We start from the raw sequence: 16,263 nt of genomic DNA, 5'->3' as shown, positions 1-16,263 counted from the left end.
GCACTTTTTGTGTGGTCAACATTATTTTTAATTACCATTACCACCTGTGAGAATAGAGATTGAATATTAAATTGGGATAAATCATCATACCACAAGTTAACAGATTCTGTCAATGACTAAATAATTATAAATTTTAGATAGTACAATGCAGCTGCTATTAGTTGGATACAAATTGGTGGATAAAGCCTACTTAATTATTTCTTTGCTTTTATAATATTAGCATGAACTGCCTGTAGATATACTGATGATCATGAATGTGTGTTTGAAAATTTATCTGTATTATTCAGGGGAATGAGCAAAATGACAGTTTTTCTCTTATAATTTTGAAATTAGCTTCTGCGTTCTGAGAAAGATATGGAAGAACAAAACCAAAATAACCCTTCTTGTCACAGATGATAAAAGAGTGGTGCATGCCCTATCATGAACAAATAATCATTCTGACCTTTAGTAATTTAACATGTCAAAAATTTAACATTTTAGGACAAAACCTATATAAGGCAATTATTAAGTTTTTATCTTAAAATTTATAAGGAAGCAAAACCAACATTTGTTTTTAAAGGAATATGATTCCAGTTCCTGTAAGACTAGGTTTAGAATGGGAGACATGGATGAGAAAAACTACTAACAAATTCAACCATCCAGAAGAACAGAGAAGCTATTTCTGAAATCTTATTAAAACATATTCCTGGAGATCTTTAGAGTGCCCTCAGATAACAATATTCAAAACACTGAATGTAGGGTCATTGTTTCTAACAAATTTCTCTTTTACACCATTAATGTGGAAAGCAGAACCGTTAATTTTATTGTGTTAGCTAAGTGCATGATTCTCTATTGGCCTTTCTAAATTTTAATTTTTAATATGTACATCATAATCTTTGATAGAAGGTTTTTTATTATATTATAATAGAATAAATGTGTAATGTAATATTTTCTATGTGAGTAATAAAGTAAACGTTAATAACTGCAGTGAATTCTCATAATTTTATGTTGCTTTGGCATCCATTTTGAATACAAGTTTAACTTTCTCATACCAGAAGCAGGGATCAGTCAACCTTGATTCAGTTTCTAGTTCTACACCATATCCATCCAACTGGCTCAAGCCGGTAGCCAGAGATAGGAATTTACAGGCATCTCTTTGTCATGCAGACTGGGCTCCCCACTTTCCCACTGTTTCTTTTAAATGGACTATTCAGGCAATTGCCTGTGAGCTTAGAGTGACATACACCCTATTCCCTTAAATATACTACTGGTAGTCATGTGCTCACTATCTCTGCCTTACTCTTGATTCCTGCCTCCAGTGAACCCAGGATGAAGGAGTGTTTCAACTCATCTGACTCATTATGCCTTCTTTGCCCTGGATCTGTAAGTAAAAACCTTTGAGGTTCCTTTTTTTTTTTTTTTTTAATATTGTGGTAGTGTAGTAAATTTGCTCCTTCCTTCCGAAAATCTAGGGGTTGCCCCAGGCCTGGTTTTCTGGAATAAGGAGGGTGGAGTGGGGTAGCATGGGAGTCACAATTTTGGGATGCCAGCACCGGGGTAATGGTCAGGGAAGCATACATTAGACATGAATTAGACAAGAGCCACCAGGGCATCTGCCAGTATTAAACAAGTTTCCCACGTGAGGGATCCCCGGTCATGGGTGAAACAACTAGGCATTAGGCCATTTGCCAGGTAAAGAAGTATTCCATGAAAGGCACCCTGTAAATACACTAGCCCAACTCCCCTTCATTTCCCTTTGGGGCAAGGTTGCTAGCTGTTCTGGTGCTGGAACCTCAGTTGACTTGGGATTCTCAAAACAATAAGCCAACTTTGCATTTATATTTATTTTAAAATTTGTCTCAAAAAAACACAATAAGAATTCTAGAAATTTATCTTTATCTTTAGTGCACAACTTGATGCCTTTGAAACTAAGAGAGTTTTAATGAGATTAGGTATCAGGATTTTTATATGTAGATATGTGAAAAATAATTGTTTTCTCTGATCCAACAACCCAACAAATTGATATTCTCTTTTTAATTTTAATCCCATCACCCCCCTGTGGAAGTCTCCTTTATTTGGAGAGAAATATTTGAATGTGAAAAGAAGAAAGTCATTTGGAATTTGTGAAGTTTGACACGGCAAATCAGCAGGTCATCAAATAGCCACAATAATTTAATCATGAGTCAGCTAGCTTACAGTATTCTCTCTTTGAGATTTCCTCGTTCACCGGCAAATCATTTATTTTTGTCTTCAATAGGATCTTAGCCTTAGCATAAGAAAAGAAAACCCATCTGTTTCCATAGATCAGCCTACAGTCTGACCTTGCTCTTCTTACTAATATAAAATTCATTTTGTGTATATATATATACACACACACACACACACATAGAAAGAGAGTTTAGTAACTGTAGTATATCTCCAAATGGTGCTTAATTCTATTTAAAATGTAAAATTAACATAATTTCTCTGATGAAAAATAGTTGCAAAAAGGCTTGCTTTTATTTGTAAAAAGCCAATACATAATAACAGCTCCCACTGCTTCTCATACAAAAAGTCCACATAGATATTAGATATATTAAAATAAAATACAGATTCTTCAATCTATATGCAGCATGGTCTCGATATGAAATTCATACACTTATATCCAAAACTGAATACTCTTCCTTTAAGTTTAGGTTCAATCAGATTGTTTATTAGTTTTATGCTTTATGTTCTGTTTCTGGACATTTTGATAATATTAACCAGTTTATATTTCCATTTAGTTTTATAAAAGTTAAGTTTATAAAGTTTTGTTTGTGAGGAGAACAGTGCTGTATATGACCAACAAACACATATTTAATTAGGTTTTGCAATTAATTGCAATTTAGCCACTAGAAAAAATGACCGCTATAACTCTATCCAGGTTTATGTAATGTCAGTAACAGTCCTTTATTCATTTTTCATCTTTTTTTATTTAATTAAATCAAGCATTATGTTAGGAACTTAAATAAAAATATAGATATTATACGTTTTTAGATCTCAAAAATAAGGTGACCAGGGCAACTGATATGTAAACAATTTATTATGTAATATATTTGATGGCTGAAAAGTTACATAGGAGGTGAGTTAAAAGGTAATTAAACTATATCTTAAGCACAGATTAGTCTTTTCATTTGGAGATATTCACAAGTAATGTGGAAAACTTTTAAATTTATTTTAGTGATGGCAGCAGTAAGGTTGAATCACTCTAATAATTGTCATTACTCCTAATTTTCTATATTCATAAAATTCAAAATGTCAGCAAATACATCTTTAACCATGCTGCTCAGAAGTGTAATGTAAAAAGATTTTGGTTACATACACATACATGCAAAATACATATATACACATATGTTTGTATACATATATTTACATATGTATAAATATAATGTATACATATATTGGTATGCACATATATACAATTACACTATAAATATATGTATACATATATTTGTATGCACATATATACAATTGCACTTCCATTATGCATACATATTCACTGTACATATATTAACTTCACATATAAATGTATATGCATATGTATTTGTATATGTGTGTGTGCATCTATATATTCACTTTCCATCTTTTTATTTTTATTTTTATTTTTTAAAGGCAAAATCTAGCTCTGTCACCAGGCTGGAGCGCAGTGGCACAATCTTGGCTCACTGCAACCTCCTCCTCCTTGGTTCAAGTGATTCTCCTGTCTCAGTGTCCCGAGTAGCTGGGACTACAGGTGTGCACCACCACACCCAGCTAATTTTTGTATTTTTAGTAGAGGTGGGGTTTCACCATGTTGGACAGGATGGTCTCCATCTCTTGACATCATGATCTGCCCGCCTCAGCCCCTCAAAGTGCTGGGATTACAGGTGTGAGCCACAGCACCCAGCCATCCCTCTTAAAGAACTTGGGATTTAAATATACACACTCAGAGGCAGATGGGGAAAGAGGAACAATGGAAAATAGAAAAACTGGTGACCAACCAGTGAGAATAGAAAAAGCACATGAAAATAGTATTAGATTTTATATACAGGGCCTAGGTCAGAGAGTCATGTAACTTACTAATATGTGTTACCTTTGCATGCTATATTTCCCAGAAGGAAAAGTAGAAAACATGATTAATAACAGGATCCAGTGTCCATAAAATAAAAACATTTGCTCACAAGAAGCAAAACTATCCTCTTATTAATATCTGAAAAAACCTTTTCTCTAATGTCTTATAGGATGCTATGGAATGTATTGTGAATGACATGCTTACCACATATACAGAAGACAGAGTTGAAGGGCTATTTGCCATAACAACCTTCACAGTATCTCTTTGTTAATACAATAAATCTTCTTTCCTTAAAGCCAAATAAACACACTAGCTAAACAATCTCCTAAAAAACACAGTTATCATGGTCTTATATCAGACAAGAATAGATTTTAAACTACCTGCAGAGAAACAGGGAGTGCATCCCATTTCAGATAATCCTTTTATTAGAATGTACTCCCTGACCTAAACTTGTTAAGCAATCCAGAGTTTGAATTTAGAGTCTGTATCAAATAGCTGGAATTATTATCTATTCCAGTTTGCCAATTAAGAATAGAATCATATCTTTTAACAATTTATTAAGCTGGAGGTGGACATGATATTTTACTATGAAAATTACAGCATTTTACAGAATGGACATCTTAAAAATACATTAAAAAGAGAAAAGCATTTGAATTGAGGACAGTGATACTTAAGCAAAATTGCAAAAGCCTACTATGCATCAACAGATATTTTAACCATCATGTGTGACTCCAATCATGAGTGAAACTATTAAAACAAATGGGTAATACGTTGTATGTTAATTATTTTGTTCTCTTTGTCCGTCTCCATATAAAATTATAATATATTTGAAACATGTAGCATATTAAAGCTTGGCTCACAAATTATAGCGTGGGAATATGCAGAAAAGATGATATTCCTAAAAGGAAAAGCAGGCCCCAAGAAGCTCTCTCTACTGAAAATTATTAGAGTTCAGTAATTCTTGAAAACAACAGCAGGTACACAAATCAAGGTTGGAAACACTCCAAAGATCTCAAATAATAAAGTAGGTAAGATTATTGATAACAAAAACATTGTTTTTATGTTATCTTAACATATTTCTTACCTCAATTTAACAACTAGCTTCAGTATTTAGTGTTAAAATGTATATTTTCTGCTTTGAATGATTCATCCTTATGGAACTAGAAGATGTAGGATAAAAATATTGTTTGGTGATGTATTTTGACATCTGGTTGATATTTTAACTGACTGCTGAGCTCAAAAATCATGAATGTCTATACAGAAACTGTTTATGCTTGTGCTTCTAGAGCGGAATGCAACTCAACTGGTCTAGCTGACAACTCTGTAATCTGAGTTGCTCTTAATGTTAACCCTTTGGCTATGTCTGTATAATACAAGGTAAAGGTAGATGTGGTAAATTGAAGCCAGAGATAACTAATCTGTATGCCCAGGGTCTAAACAATTAAATACCTTGTTCCATGAAAATATATTGAGGTCATACCTTCACAATGGTAGATGAAGTAAGATAAAGAAATTTAGCTTTGCACAGAAATTTATCAGCTATATTTTTGGCATTTGCTCATCTTCCATTATTGATTTTAACTTCCTCCTCCTCCTCCTCCTCCTTCTTCCTCTTCTTTCTTCTTCCTCTGTTTCTTCTTCTTCCTTTTTTCTTCTTTCTTTTTCTTCTTCTTTTTTGTTCTGTGGTAGACAAACCTTAACATTGTCTCAACCTCCTGGTATACATGCCCTTGTGTAATCCTCTCTCATTCACTGTGACTTGCTTTAAAATAATGGAATACAGCAAAGGCTACGAAACGTCACTTCTCTGAATAGGTCACATAAAATTCACATAACTTCCTTCTTGGTAGCAGAATCTCTCAATTGCTGTCTTTGAAGAGCCAAGTTGCCATTTTGGGAGACCCACAGGCTAAGAAACTGAAGGCAATCTCCAGCCAACAGGCAGCTAGGAAATAGCGCCCTCAGTCTAAGGGCCCTAAAAGAACCAAATTCTGCCAGTAACCTTGTACTCTTGAAAGCAAATCTTTCCATAGTCTAGCTTTGAGATGCAGCCTTAGTTTATATAATGATTGTGGCTTTGGGAGTGATTCTGAGTCAGATAACTCAGGTAAGCTGAGCCCTAATTCCTGAGCCACAGAAACTGAGAGATAATAAATGTGTATGTTGGTTTTAAAGTCTCTGAGTTTATAGTAATTTACTATACAACAATGGATAGCTAATACAAGATCAAAAAAATGTTTTCTGTAAATTAGCATATTTTCAATGAAGAAATAACTAACTCTTACTGGCATATTTCTATTTTATGTTGCACTTTGTAGGAAAATTAAGTGATTGGTAACAAACAAAGAAACAAAACCCATGGAAACTCACGTTTAAAAAAAAGAAATTCCATAGATAATTTCAATCAATACATAGGCTTAATATGTTCAATAAGTATTTGGTTTTTGACAAAATCATTTCTAAGCTCTTTCTACCAATTTGTCCTTGATACAAGGCAAAGTACTTGGTATCAGGCTTCTAGTATTTGCTAGTTATAGGCAGCTATTGTTAGAAAGAATAAAACATTTGTATATTAATTTGGACAACTACATTTTAGAAATTAATACTAAATATAACATATGTGCAGAAAAGTTTACAAATAATTACTGTACAGCTCACTAAATTTTCACAAAGTGAACATCCATACATAATCAGTATTCAGATTAAGAAATAGAACATTAGCAACAATCCAGAAGTTTCTTCCAAAAAGAGGAAGACCATGGAAGTGAAGTGCCATTCTCAGCATATCATGTCAATGGTACATGACTTATCACTGTTGATGTTGACTTTGACTACCTGGCTGAGGTAATGTTTGTCAGAATTTTCTACTACAAAAGTTTTTCTTTTCCCACATTTTCATACTGAACACTTGCAAGAAAGTCACTGCATGTAGTCCACACTTAGAGTGGCAAGTTTTGTTTCATCTATTAAAGGAGCAATATCTACATAAATCTTTTAACATTCTTCTGTATGAGAAAATTATCTATTCTCTCCTATTTATGTATTTGATCATTTATTTACATTTGTATGAAAGAAAGGAGAAAGTTCTTTCATGCTATGGGTATATTCAACATTACATTATTTATTTTGTTACTCAGATTGTTTCAGCTTTGACAACTGAAGTAGAGTTGTCATCTATCTCTGACATATTCCCACTGATGTATTTTCTGAACCCTTTCTTACTTTTTCCTGAATGCTTTCTTACTCTTAGACACTAAAACACTATTCAGGCTTATTTTCCATATTTTATTCCCAGTCTTAGAATCATCCATATCTCCCAAGAGCCTGCTTCCTTTTATTGGAGAATTGTATTGGAAAATAAGATCTAGGTGCTAGACATGCTTATTGCTACTGTGGTGTCATTGCTTCTATGCCCTCCTAGCTGACAGAGCAAGAGATACAGTATGCATGTCTACTAACTCACATGTGCAAATCTATACTATCTATATATGCAGGAATCTCTGCCCATATTAAGGCATACATGATTCCTGTCAGTGTTTACTGTATCTTTTAATATGAGCATTCTTAGTTTTTCTCATTTTTCCTCATTATATGGTAAGCATATTAATAGATTTTCTCATGTTGAACCAACCTTTCATTTTAGGAAATAAACCACAATTATCATAATGTTGTGTTCCATTTATACAATATCAGATCGGGTTTTCCAATAATCTGTTTATCATTTTTGCATTTATGTGCATAGAAGTTTTGTCTGTAATTTTTCTTTCTTGTGATATCCTGGTTAGGTTTTGGTTTGTAGGTCATGCTGGATCCATAAAGTGAAGTGTGAAAAGTTTTCTCTCTTTATGCTTCAGTGAAAACTTGAAGCTATTATTCTTATTGTTGTTCCTTTGAAATACATTTTTTCATTTTTTTTAGCTGCTCTTATCTTTCTTGTGTCTTTTGTGGTGAACTTTTTTCTATGACATGGCCTAGTGTGGCTTTGTTTTATTTGGGATTTATAGGACTTCTTGGTAATTCTTTTTATTTGCTTTAGACAATTCTTGGCAATTATGCCTTCATATTTTGCTTCTACTCCATTTTTTCACCTCTCTTTCTAGGACTCCAATTACATGTACAATAAATCATTTCAATTTGTTCTTTGCTTTATGTGTCTCTTTTATTTTTTTTTCTGTATTTTTCTCCCCTTTTCTAAATTCTGTTCTCAGACTATATTTTCTTTTGTCTTCAAGTTTGCTAATTCTCTTCTCTGTTGTGTCTAATATTCTGCTATTTATTTTGAGGTTCCTAATCTAAATTATTTTTATTTTTCAGTTTAAAATATCCAGCTGAATGTTCTTAGTGAATTCTAATCATTTGGTGAAATTCTCTGTTTTGTCTATAATTTTCTCCATCTTCTCCTCTATCATCTTATAAAACTTATCATAACTGTTTTAAAACCCTTCTTTAGGAACTTCAATGTGTCTCAGTCAATTTTGGATTTATTTCTGTTGTCAATTTGTCAGTTGATTTCCTTAAAAAATTGAGCGTGTCTTTTGAAATACTCGGTGTTTTAAAACCTAAGCACTTGACATTGTATATGAAAAAGTCTATAATTAGCCTCTGGATAACTTCTTGTTTTTCCACATATAGGTCAACTTTACTAGGCAGATAACAAAGTCACCAATTATTTTAATCCATCAGGGACTGATCATACTCATGTTTGCTTTGCAGTTTGGGCAAGGTTCTGTATATATCTGATTAGTCTCTTCTACAGCAAATGATTCAAAGTGAATAAATGTCTTTGATTCACATTTATTAGGCATAGAAATTCAAACTAATCCAGAATTGCAAAAACAACTTTTAATTAAGTACCTCAAATTGAGTAGCTCAAATGTATTTGCAACAATAAAAAAGAAAAGTCAGAAGGAAGAAAAAGCTCATTAAGAGAGTATATATAAAATAATGTGGAAATTTAGAAAGAGAATTTAGCTATGCTGCCTTTAGCAAATTTGTTTACCTCTCTGTGCCTCAGTTTCTGCATTCATGCTGTAAAATAATGTTGCTGTGAAGATTGAAGGAGAAAATGTATATAAATTGCTTACAAAAATGCTCAGCAAATAATATGTGCTTAGTAAAATTTATCGGTTCCTATGCTTATTACTATCACTGGTAAAATCACTAATTTGGCATTGTGTTTTTATCTGGGGAAACTGGATGAAGTTCTACAAGTTAGATGCTAAACTGAGCTTCATAGATAATTCTAATTTGACCTATGATTTAGCAATGTGATGAGGGAGGAGACCTAATAAAGGAAAGTGTATGAAGATTCACTCAGATTAGAGAAATAAGTGTATGTTATAGAAAATGACATGAAAACTAGGTTACATTTGTTATGAGTAGTATGGCTCCCCCATGTTTGGTAGTATACTTTCTTTTCCTTTTTTTTTTCCTTCACTTTTTGGACCTATCGAGTCAGAACTGATATTGATAGCAAAATAATCATAAATAACAAAGTTCAAATCCTTACTATGTATCAACTCCGTGATATGCTTCATATGTGTGATCACTCACAATCATCACAGCCACCTCGTGATGTAGCATCTCTTTTTAAGCACCATTTTACAGGTCATGTGAAGGAAGAAAGTAAAGCTAATAGATGTTACCAAATATCTTGTATACGAGAAAAAGTGAAGCCAGTTTTAGAGCACAGAACATTGATTTTACAGTTTAAATGCTGACTTTACACGTCTTCCTTAATTGCCCTTGGTTTTCATTAAAGGCAAAAAAGGAAGCAAAGAAAATTCTTCAAGATTTCTTGTTTTGCCAAAAAGCTGCCATTAACTATTTACTTTCCCTCCTCTCATCCCACTCACGTAAATTTCCTTTAAAATGCATGTTGTGGGTCTTTGCATAATCTGCAAATGTCAGACACTCATTCCCAGGTCTACATTTCCTACCTATTTCCTTTCTTAAACCATACAGATGTTTTTGGCAAACCAATACATCTGCACAGTTTGTTTTCCGAGATTAAACAACAACAACAACAACAACAACGACACCACCACCAGATACCTCTTTAATATTGGAATTGAAAACTCAAGTTACAATTTTGTTTATGTAAAGGTAGTGTGTGTGTGTGTGTGTGTGCGCAATTTATGTGTATTTGAATGCCTATGTGTTAGCATATCATCTTTTGAATTCAAAGAAAAAATAAAGACTTCAACAAAGATGTAGAAAATTTATTCTTATTTGATAATGATTCTTTTAGCTACTTCTCATACACATGTACCTGGTATTACATGATGTTCTTTTGCAAGAAATGGATCTTTAACATTATACCGTAGTTGTATAATTTGGAGAAGAATGTATCATTTGTGGAGAATGATAGCAAAGTGCAACTTTATTTTGAAGTATACATGACACACGGTCAGATATTAAATCAAAATTGAATCACAGAGCTTTTTCACTTGGTAAACTATATCATGTGAAAAACAGTTGGTCCAGTAAGAGAAAGAGTCCACATCTGAGCTATAGAACTAACCTTTATACACATCTTTTAAATGTGATTACTTCACACACTATTCAGTCCCAAGTTTAATTAGTTGCATGAGCTAAGGCATACCTAGTGGATTTGTGGGTAACTGTTTAAGAACTTTGCAGTTTTCTCTTATGAAGTAACATATAAATTTATATTTGTATAATTATTTATGATATTAATATGGTAGATTTGTGCCTCACTCAAATCTCATCTCATCTCAAATTATAATGCCCATAATCCCCACATGGCGAGGGAGGGACAAGGTGGGAGGTGAATGGGTCATGAGGGCGATTTCCCTCATGCGGTTCTCATGATAGTGAGTGAGTTCTCATGAGATCTGGTGGTTTTATAAGCATCTGGCCTTTCCCACACTCACGCATCTCTCTCCTGCCACCATATGAAGAAGGTCCTTGCTTCCCCTTCACCTTCTGCCATGATTTTAAGTTTTCTGAGGCCTCCCCAGCCATGTGGAACTGTGAGTCAATTAAACCTCTTTGCTTTATAAATTACCCAGTCTCAGGTATTTCTTTATAGCAGTGTGAAAATGGACTAATACAGTAAATTGGTACCAAGGCACTGGGGCATTGCTATAAGATACCTGAGAACTGGAAGTGACTTTGGAACTGGGTAACAGGCAGAGGCTGGAAAAATTTGGAAAGCTCAGAAGAAGATAGGGAGGTGTGGGATAGTTTGGAAATTCCTAGAGACTTGCTGAATGGTTTTGGTCACAATGCTGATATTTATATGGACAATGAAATCCAGTCTGAGGTTGTCTCGGATGGAGATGAGGAACGTATTGGGAACTGGAACAAAGGTCACTCTTGCTATGTTTTAGCAAAGAGACTGGCGGCATTTTGCCCTTGCCCTAGAGATCTGTGGAACTCTGAACTTGAGAGAGATGATCTGAAATTGGAACTTAACGTTTAAAAAGGAAGGAGAGCATATAATTTTGGAAAATTTACAGCCTGATTATGTGATGTAAAGAAAAACTCATTTCCTACGGAAAAATTTAAGCTGGCTGCAGACATTTGCATAAGTAATGAGGAGCTGAATGTTAATAGCCAAGAAAATGAGGAAAATGTCTCCAGCGCATGTCAGAGGTCTTCACAGCGGCCCCTCACATCATAAGCCCAGAGGCCTTGAAGGAAAAAATGGTTTTGTGGGCTGTGCCCAGGGACTTGCTGCTTTGTGCTGTCTCAAGACTTGGTGCCCTTGGTCCTAGCCATGGCTAAAAGAAGCCAACATATAGTTCAGCCCATTTCTTCAGAGGGTATAAGCCCCAAACCTTCATGGCTTATATGTGGTGTTGGGCCTGTGCATGCACAGAAGTCAAGAATTAAGGTTTGGGAACTTCTGCCTAGATTTGACAGGATGTATGGAGATGTCTGGATGTCCAGGCAGAAGTTCGCTGCAGGGGTGAATCCTCCCTCTGTTAGGACAGTGTGGAAGGGAAATGTGGGGTCAGAGCCCCCAAACAAAATCTCCACTGGGGCACTGTCTAGTAGAGCTGTGAGAAGAGGACCACCATCCTCCAGACCCCAGAATGGTAGATCCACTGACAGCTTGCACTGTCCACCTGGAAAAGCCACAGATGCTCAATGCCAGCATGTGAAAGCAGCCAGGAGAAAGGCTATACCCTGCAAAGCCACTGGGGCAGAGCTTCCCCAGACTGTGGGAGCCCACCCCTTGCATCAGCATGACCTGGATGTGAGACATGAAGTCAAAGGCGATTATTTTAGAGCTTTAGGATGTAATGACTGCCCCACTGGATTTTGGACTTGCATGGAGCCTGTAGCCTTTTTGTTTTGATCCGAAATTGGAACTTATGTTTAAAAAGGAAGGAGAGCATATAAGTTTGGAAAATTTCTCCCACTTGGAACAGGTGTATTTATCCAATGCCTGTAATACCATTGTATCTTGGAGGGAACTAACTTGTTTTTTATTTTACTGGCTCACAGGTGGAAAGGACTTGCCTTGTTTCAGATGAGACTTTGGAATGTAGACTTTGGGTTAATGCCAAAAGTCTACATTGTTAAGACTTTGGGAGACTGCTGGGAAGGCATGATTGAAATGTGAGGATTTCAAAATCATATCATCCCGCCCATGGCCTCTCCCAATTCTCACATTCTCACATTTCAAAATATAATCATGTGTTCCTACCCAAATCTCATCTCAAATTGTAATCCCCATAATCCCCACATGTCAAGGGAGGGACAAAGAGCAAGGTGATTGGATCATTGGGGCAGTTTCCCTCATGCTGCCCTCATAATAGTAAGTGAGTTCTCACAATATCCAATGGTTTTATAAGGCAGTTTTCCCTGCTGTTGCTCGTTCTCCCTTGCCTGCCGCCATGTAAGATGTGCCTCTTCCCCTTCTACCATAATTGTAAGTTTCCTGAGGCTTCCCCAGCTATGTGGAACTGTGAGTCAATTAAACCTTTTTGCTTTAGAAATTACCCAGTCTGTGGTATTTTTAGTATCTTTAAAGCAGTGTGAAAACAGACTAATACAGATATCTGTTATATAAAGAAATTTACAATATTATTTGAATCTGAAATCTTTTGAAGACCTTGTCATGTTTTATTTTCTCTGATTTTTACATTAATTTTTGTCCAGAATATATGTTTATTAAAGATAAATATTTTACAAATGTTTTGGTCTAATCTAAGAGCGACAACTGATGTGTTCATGTCATGATTATCGAGAGAGCCAGTGTGTGTGTGTGTGTGTGTGTATGTGTCTGTATACAACTTATCTCTTGACTCTCAAGGTAAAGGAAAGTAGTAATCCAAGAGAGAAATGGAAACTAAAGAAATTAAAAGCTCCTGCACCCATGAATTTCTATTACCTGGAAAACAATTTAATGTAAAATACTTAAGCCTTTCTTTTCCATTAGATCAAAAACAAATATACAACTAACAATGTAACTTAGGATATATTGTTGTATCACATTTAAGAATGGTTACTTACAAACTTTAGGCTAGCAAAAAAAAAAAGGCAATAAGTAAAATATCCAAGAAAATAAATTTATTTGGCTTAGGTTGTTATGAGGCACTCATCAAGTAACAACGTTGCCATTGCAGTAATATTTTCAGGTATATTTAGTGGCATGTAAAGATGGGCATGACATCTTAAAGGTAAAACAATCAGTTTTAATAAAATGTGTAATTTTTGTTTGTTCTTTGAGTAGATTTGTGTTTGTTTAGGGAGTGAACACTATGAAAATTAGCCATAGAGATATAAAACAAGTTTCTAACCTCTGTTCAATGAAAATCTCTGAGTTAGTGTCTACAAAAAGATGATTTTATTAAGAAAAATATAGGTGTCAATTATCAAGATAATTCTATAAGTGTTTATATACATGCACACACATACACATACACAAGTTTTAAAACCCATGGCTATATTGCTTTTCCTTAATTGTTGAAATTATAGACTATTTTAATTTTCGATTTTTACTTTATGTATATTTTTGAAAAATTTAAAAATTAAGCTTACCATATTGCATAGTTAAAAAAATACTTAAAAAATTCATATATAAGTTGATGTGAGTTCTAGAAAAAAGATGTATCTATACTTACCTAATGTATATGATATAAAATTTCAGAAATTTATGCTCAACATAATTGAAACAATGAGTAATAAAACATACTTTTTACTAGTAAAAGGAGAGTTCTAAGATTGTATTAGATATTTTTGGAAATGTATAAAACATCTACAAGTTCCTCAAGGGTACGTGTAAGACAAAACAATGTAGACCTGAGTGGAAAAAAGATCTTCCTCTAAAAAATACCTTTCGTTCTGGTTATTTTTTCCCACATACTTCTTATTATTTCAGGAGGCATGACCTAGATGTATTTATAATCCATGGGACAATTTAAGACCCTAGGCTCTTACATTCTTTGAACCTTGGTTCTCACTTCTGGAGTTCTGAATATGTTAGAGAGTATTCTCATTAATAACTAGATGTAGTCCAAAACCACTTATAATGGTTGAATGAGAGGTTTTACAGAACATACCTGTTTTTTTCTCTCTGATTGCTGAATGAAATACAGGTAGTGTTTAATTACATATTTTAAACTTTCACTCTTATTCTGAGATAACTAAAGGTTTTAATAGCATATATGTGGAATGTGACTAATAAAAAATTTAAGTGATAACATCTTGATGGTGTCAAAGAAATTCTAAGGGCCCCAGAGATAATCTTTTTATATAGGTTTGGCATTTTAAAAATGGCGAAAGTATAAACCATCTGATATATAATGAATTTGCTCTAAATAAGAATGCAAAGCATATTGTAATTACAATGTTCAAAATGATAAAGTAACATTTAAAAATGATAGCTATGATATTCAGGCATGAAGAGAATCAGATCTCATTTATACAACTATAAGTGAGAATAATTTAGTACAGCAACTTGAAACTCAAGGGCCTCTGGTTTACCTAATTTTATGTCTCCATTGCAAATTTTAAAATATTCTTTCTCATAGTGAATTTTTACTTAGTTAAGTCATAATTTCTCTAATAAATGTTTAAATACAATATAAATTTAGAGTCAGATATTGATATGGTTTGGCTATGTCCGCACCCAAATCTTATCTTGAATTGTAGTTCCCATAATCCCCATGTGTTGTGGGAATAACTCGAGGAGATGTAACTGAACCATGGAGGAGGTTACCCTCATGCTATTCTCATGATAGTGAGCGAGTTCTCGTGAGATCTGATTGTTTTATAAGGGGTTTCCCCCGTTTTTCTCATTCTTCTCTTTCCTGCTGCCATTTGAAGAAGCAAGTGTTTGCTTCCCCTTCTGCCATGATTGTAAGTTTTTTGATGCCTCCACAGTTATGCTTAACTCTGAGTCAATTAAACCTCATTGCCTTATTAATTACCCAGTCTCAGGTATGTCTTTATTGGCAGAATGAGAACAGACTAATACAAATATACAAATTCATTCTTTGTAATAAATTTTACTCTACATACTGGCATATTTAACATTAACTTAAAAATTTGTGACAAAACCTGTATTTGAGAAAGCTGTGAAAATGACAATAACGTTTATCTGATAAAATGTAACATAGTATAAAAAATGGAATACAATAAAATAAAAATATAAAATCAAAGAAAATGAGAAAAGAAAGGGGAGACCTTTGCTTGCACTCCTAATGCAGTGTCTCATTAATTAGAGACTGCAATTGACTTCACTACGTGTACTTTAGGTCCAAATAATAAAATAAGAATATAAATGACACAAAAGCACTTTTTAAATGTAGACTAAAAAATAAAAACCATTCATAAAAATTATTAGAGCTGTCAATTAATAAAATAATATGGCCAATCAAGTCACGAAAATCTGTTCAGCCTCAGTGCTGATCAGGAAAACATAATTTAAACAACATTGGGAAAAGAAAACTAAAAACTTCTGTGCATTTTACTATCAGATTAAATTTAAAATGTTGATGTTGTTAAGTATTGAGGGAAGTGTTAGGTGAAAAACTCCTTAGTGGCAATGGTAGACTGCACTTGAAATGGCCTTTTTGAATGGAATTTCAGTAATAATTACAAAAATGTGAATTGTACATTTTCTTTGTATATATTGGTAATTGAATTTTATTTCTAATAACAGACCTCAAAACAGTGCTTAAACCAAGTAGGGACTGGACTTTTTTCTGATAAGAAGTCTGGAGACAGGCAGTCCA

General features: G+C 34.0%; 1 long non-coding RNA gene across 1 annotated transcript in view; it reads left to right on the top strand.

Moving 5' to 3' along the window:
• Positions 1 to 722: 722 nt before the first annotated feature.
• Positions 723 to 16,263, top strand: part of LOC106635170 (uncharacterized) — a 116,516-nt gene continuing 100,975 nt past the window's right edge. Inside the window, exon 1 of the long non-coding RNA XR_008619930.2 lies at positions 723 to 1,362. This is a non-coding gene — a long non-coding RNA (uncharacterized LOC106635170). The remainder of the gene's footprint in view (positions 1,363 to 16,263) is intronic.

The sequence above is a fragment of the Pan paniscus genome, chromosome 8 (assembly GCF_029289425.2).
Source record: "Pan paniscus chromosome 8, NHGRI_mPanPan1-v2.0_pri, whole genome shotgun sequence".
Lineage (NCBI taxonomy): Eukaryota > Metazoa > Chordata > Mammalia > Primates > Hominidae > Pan > Pan paniscus.
This window is presented reverse-complemented; position numbering and strand designations above follow the sequence as displayed.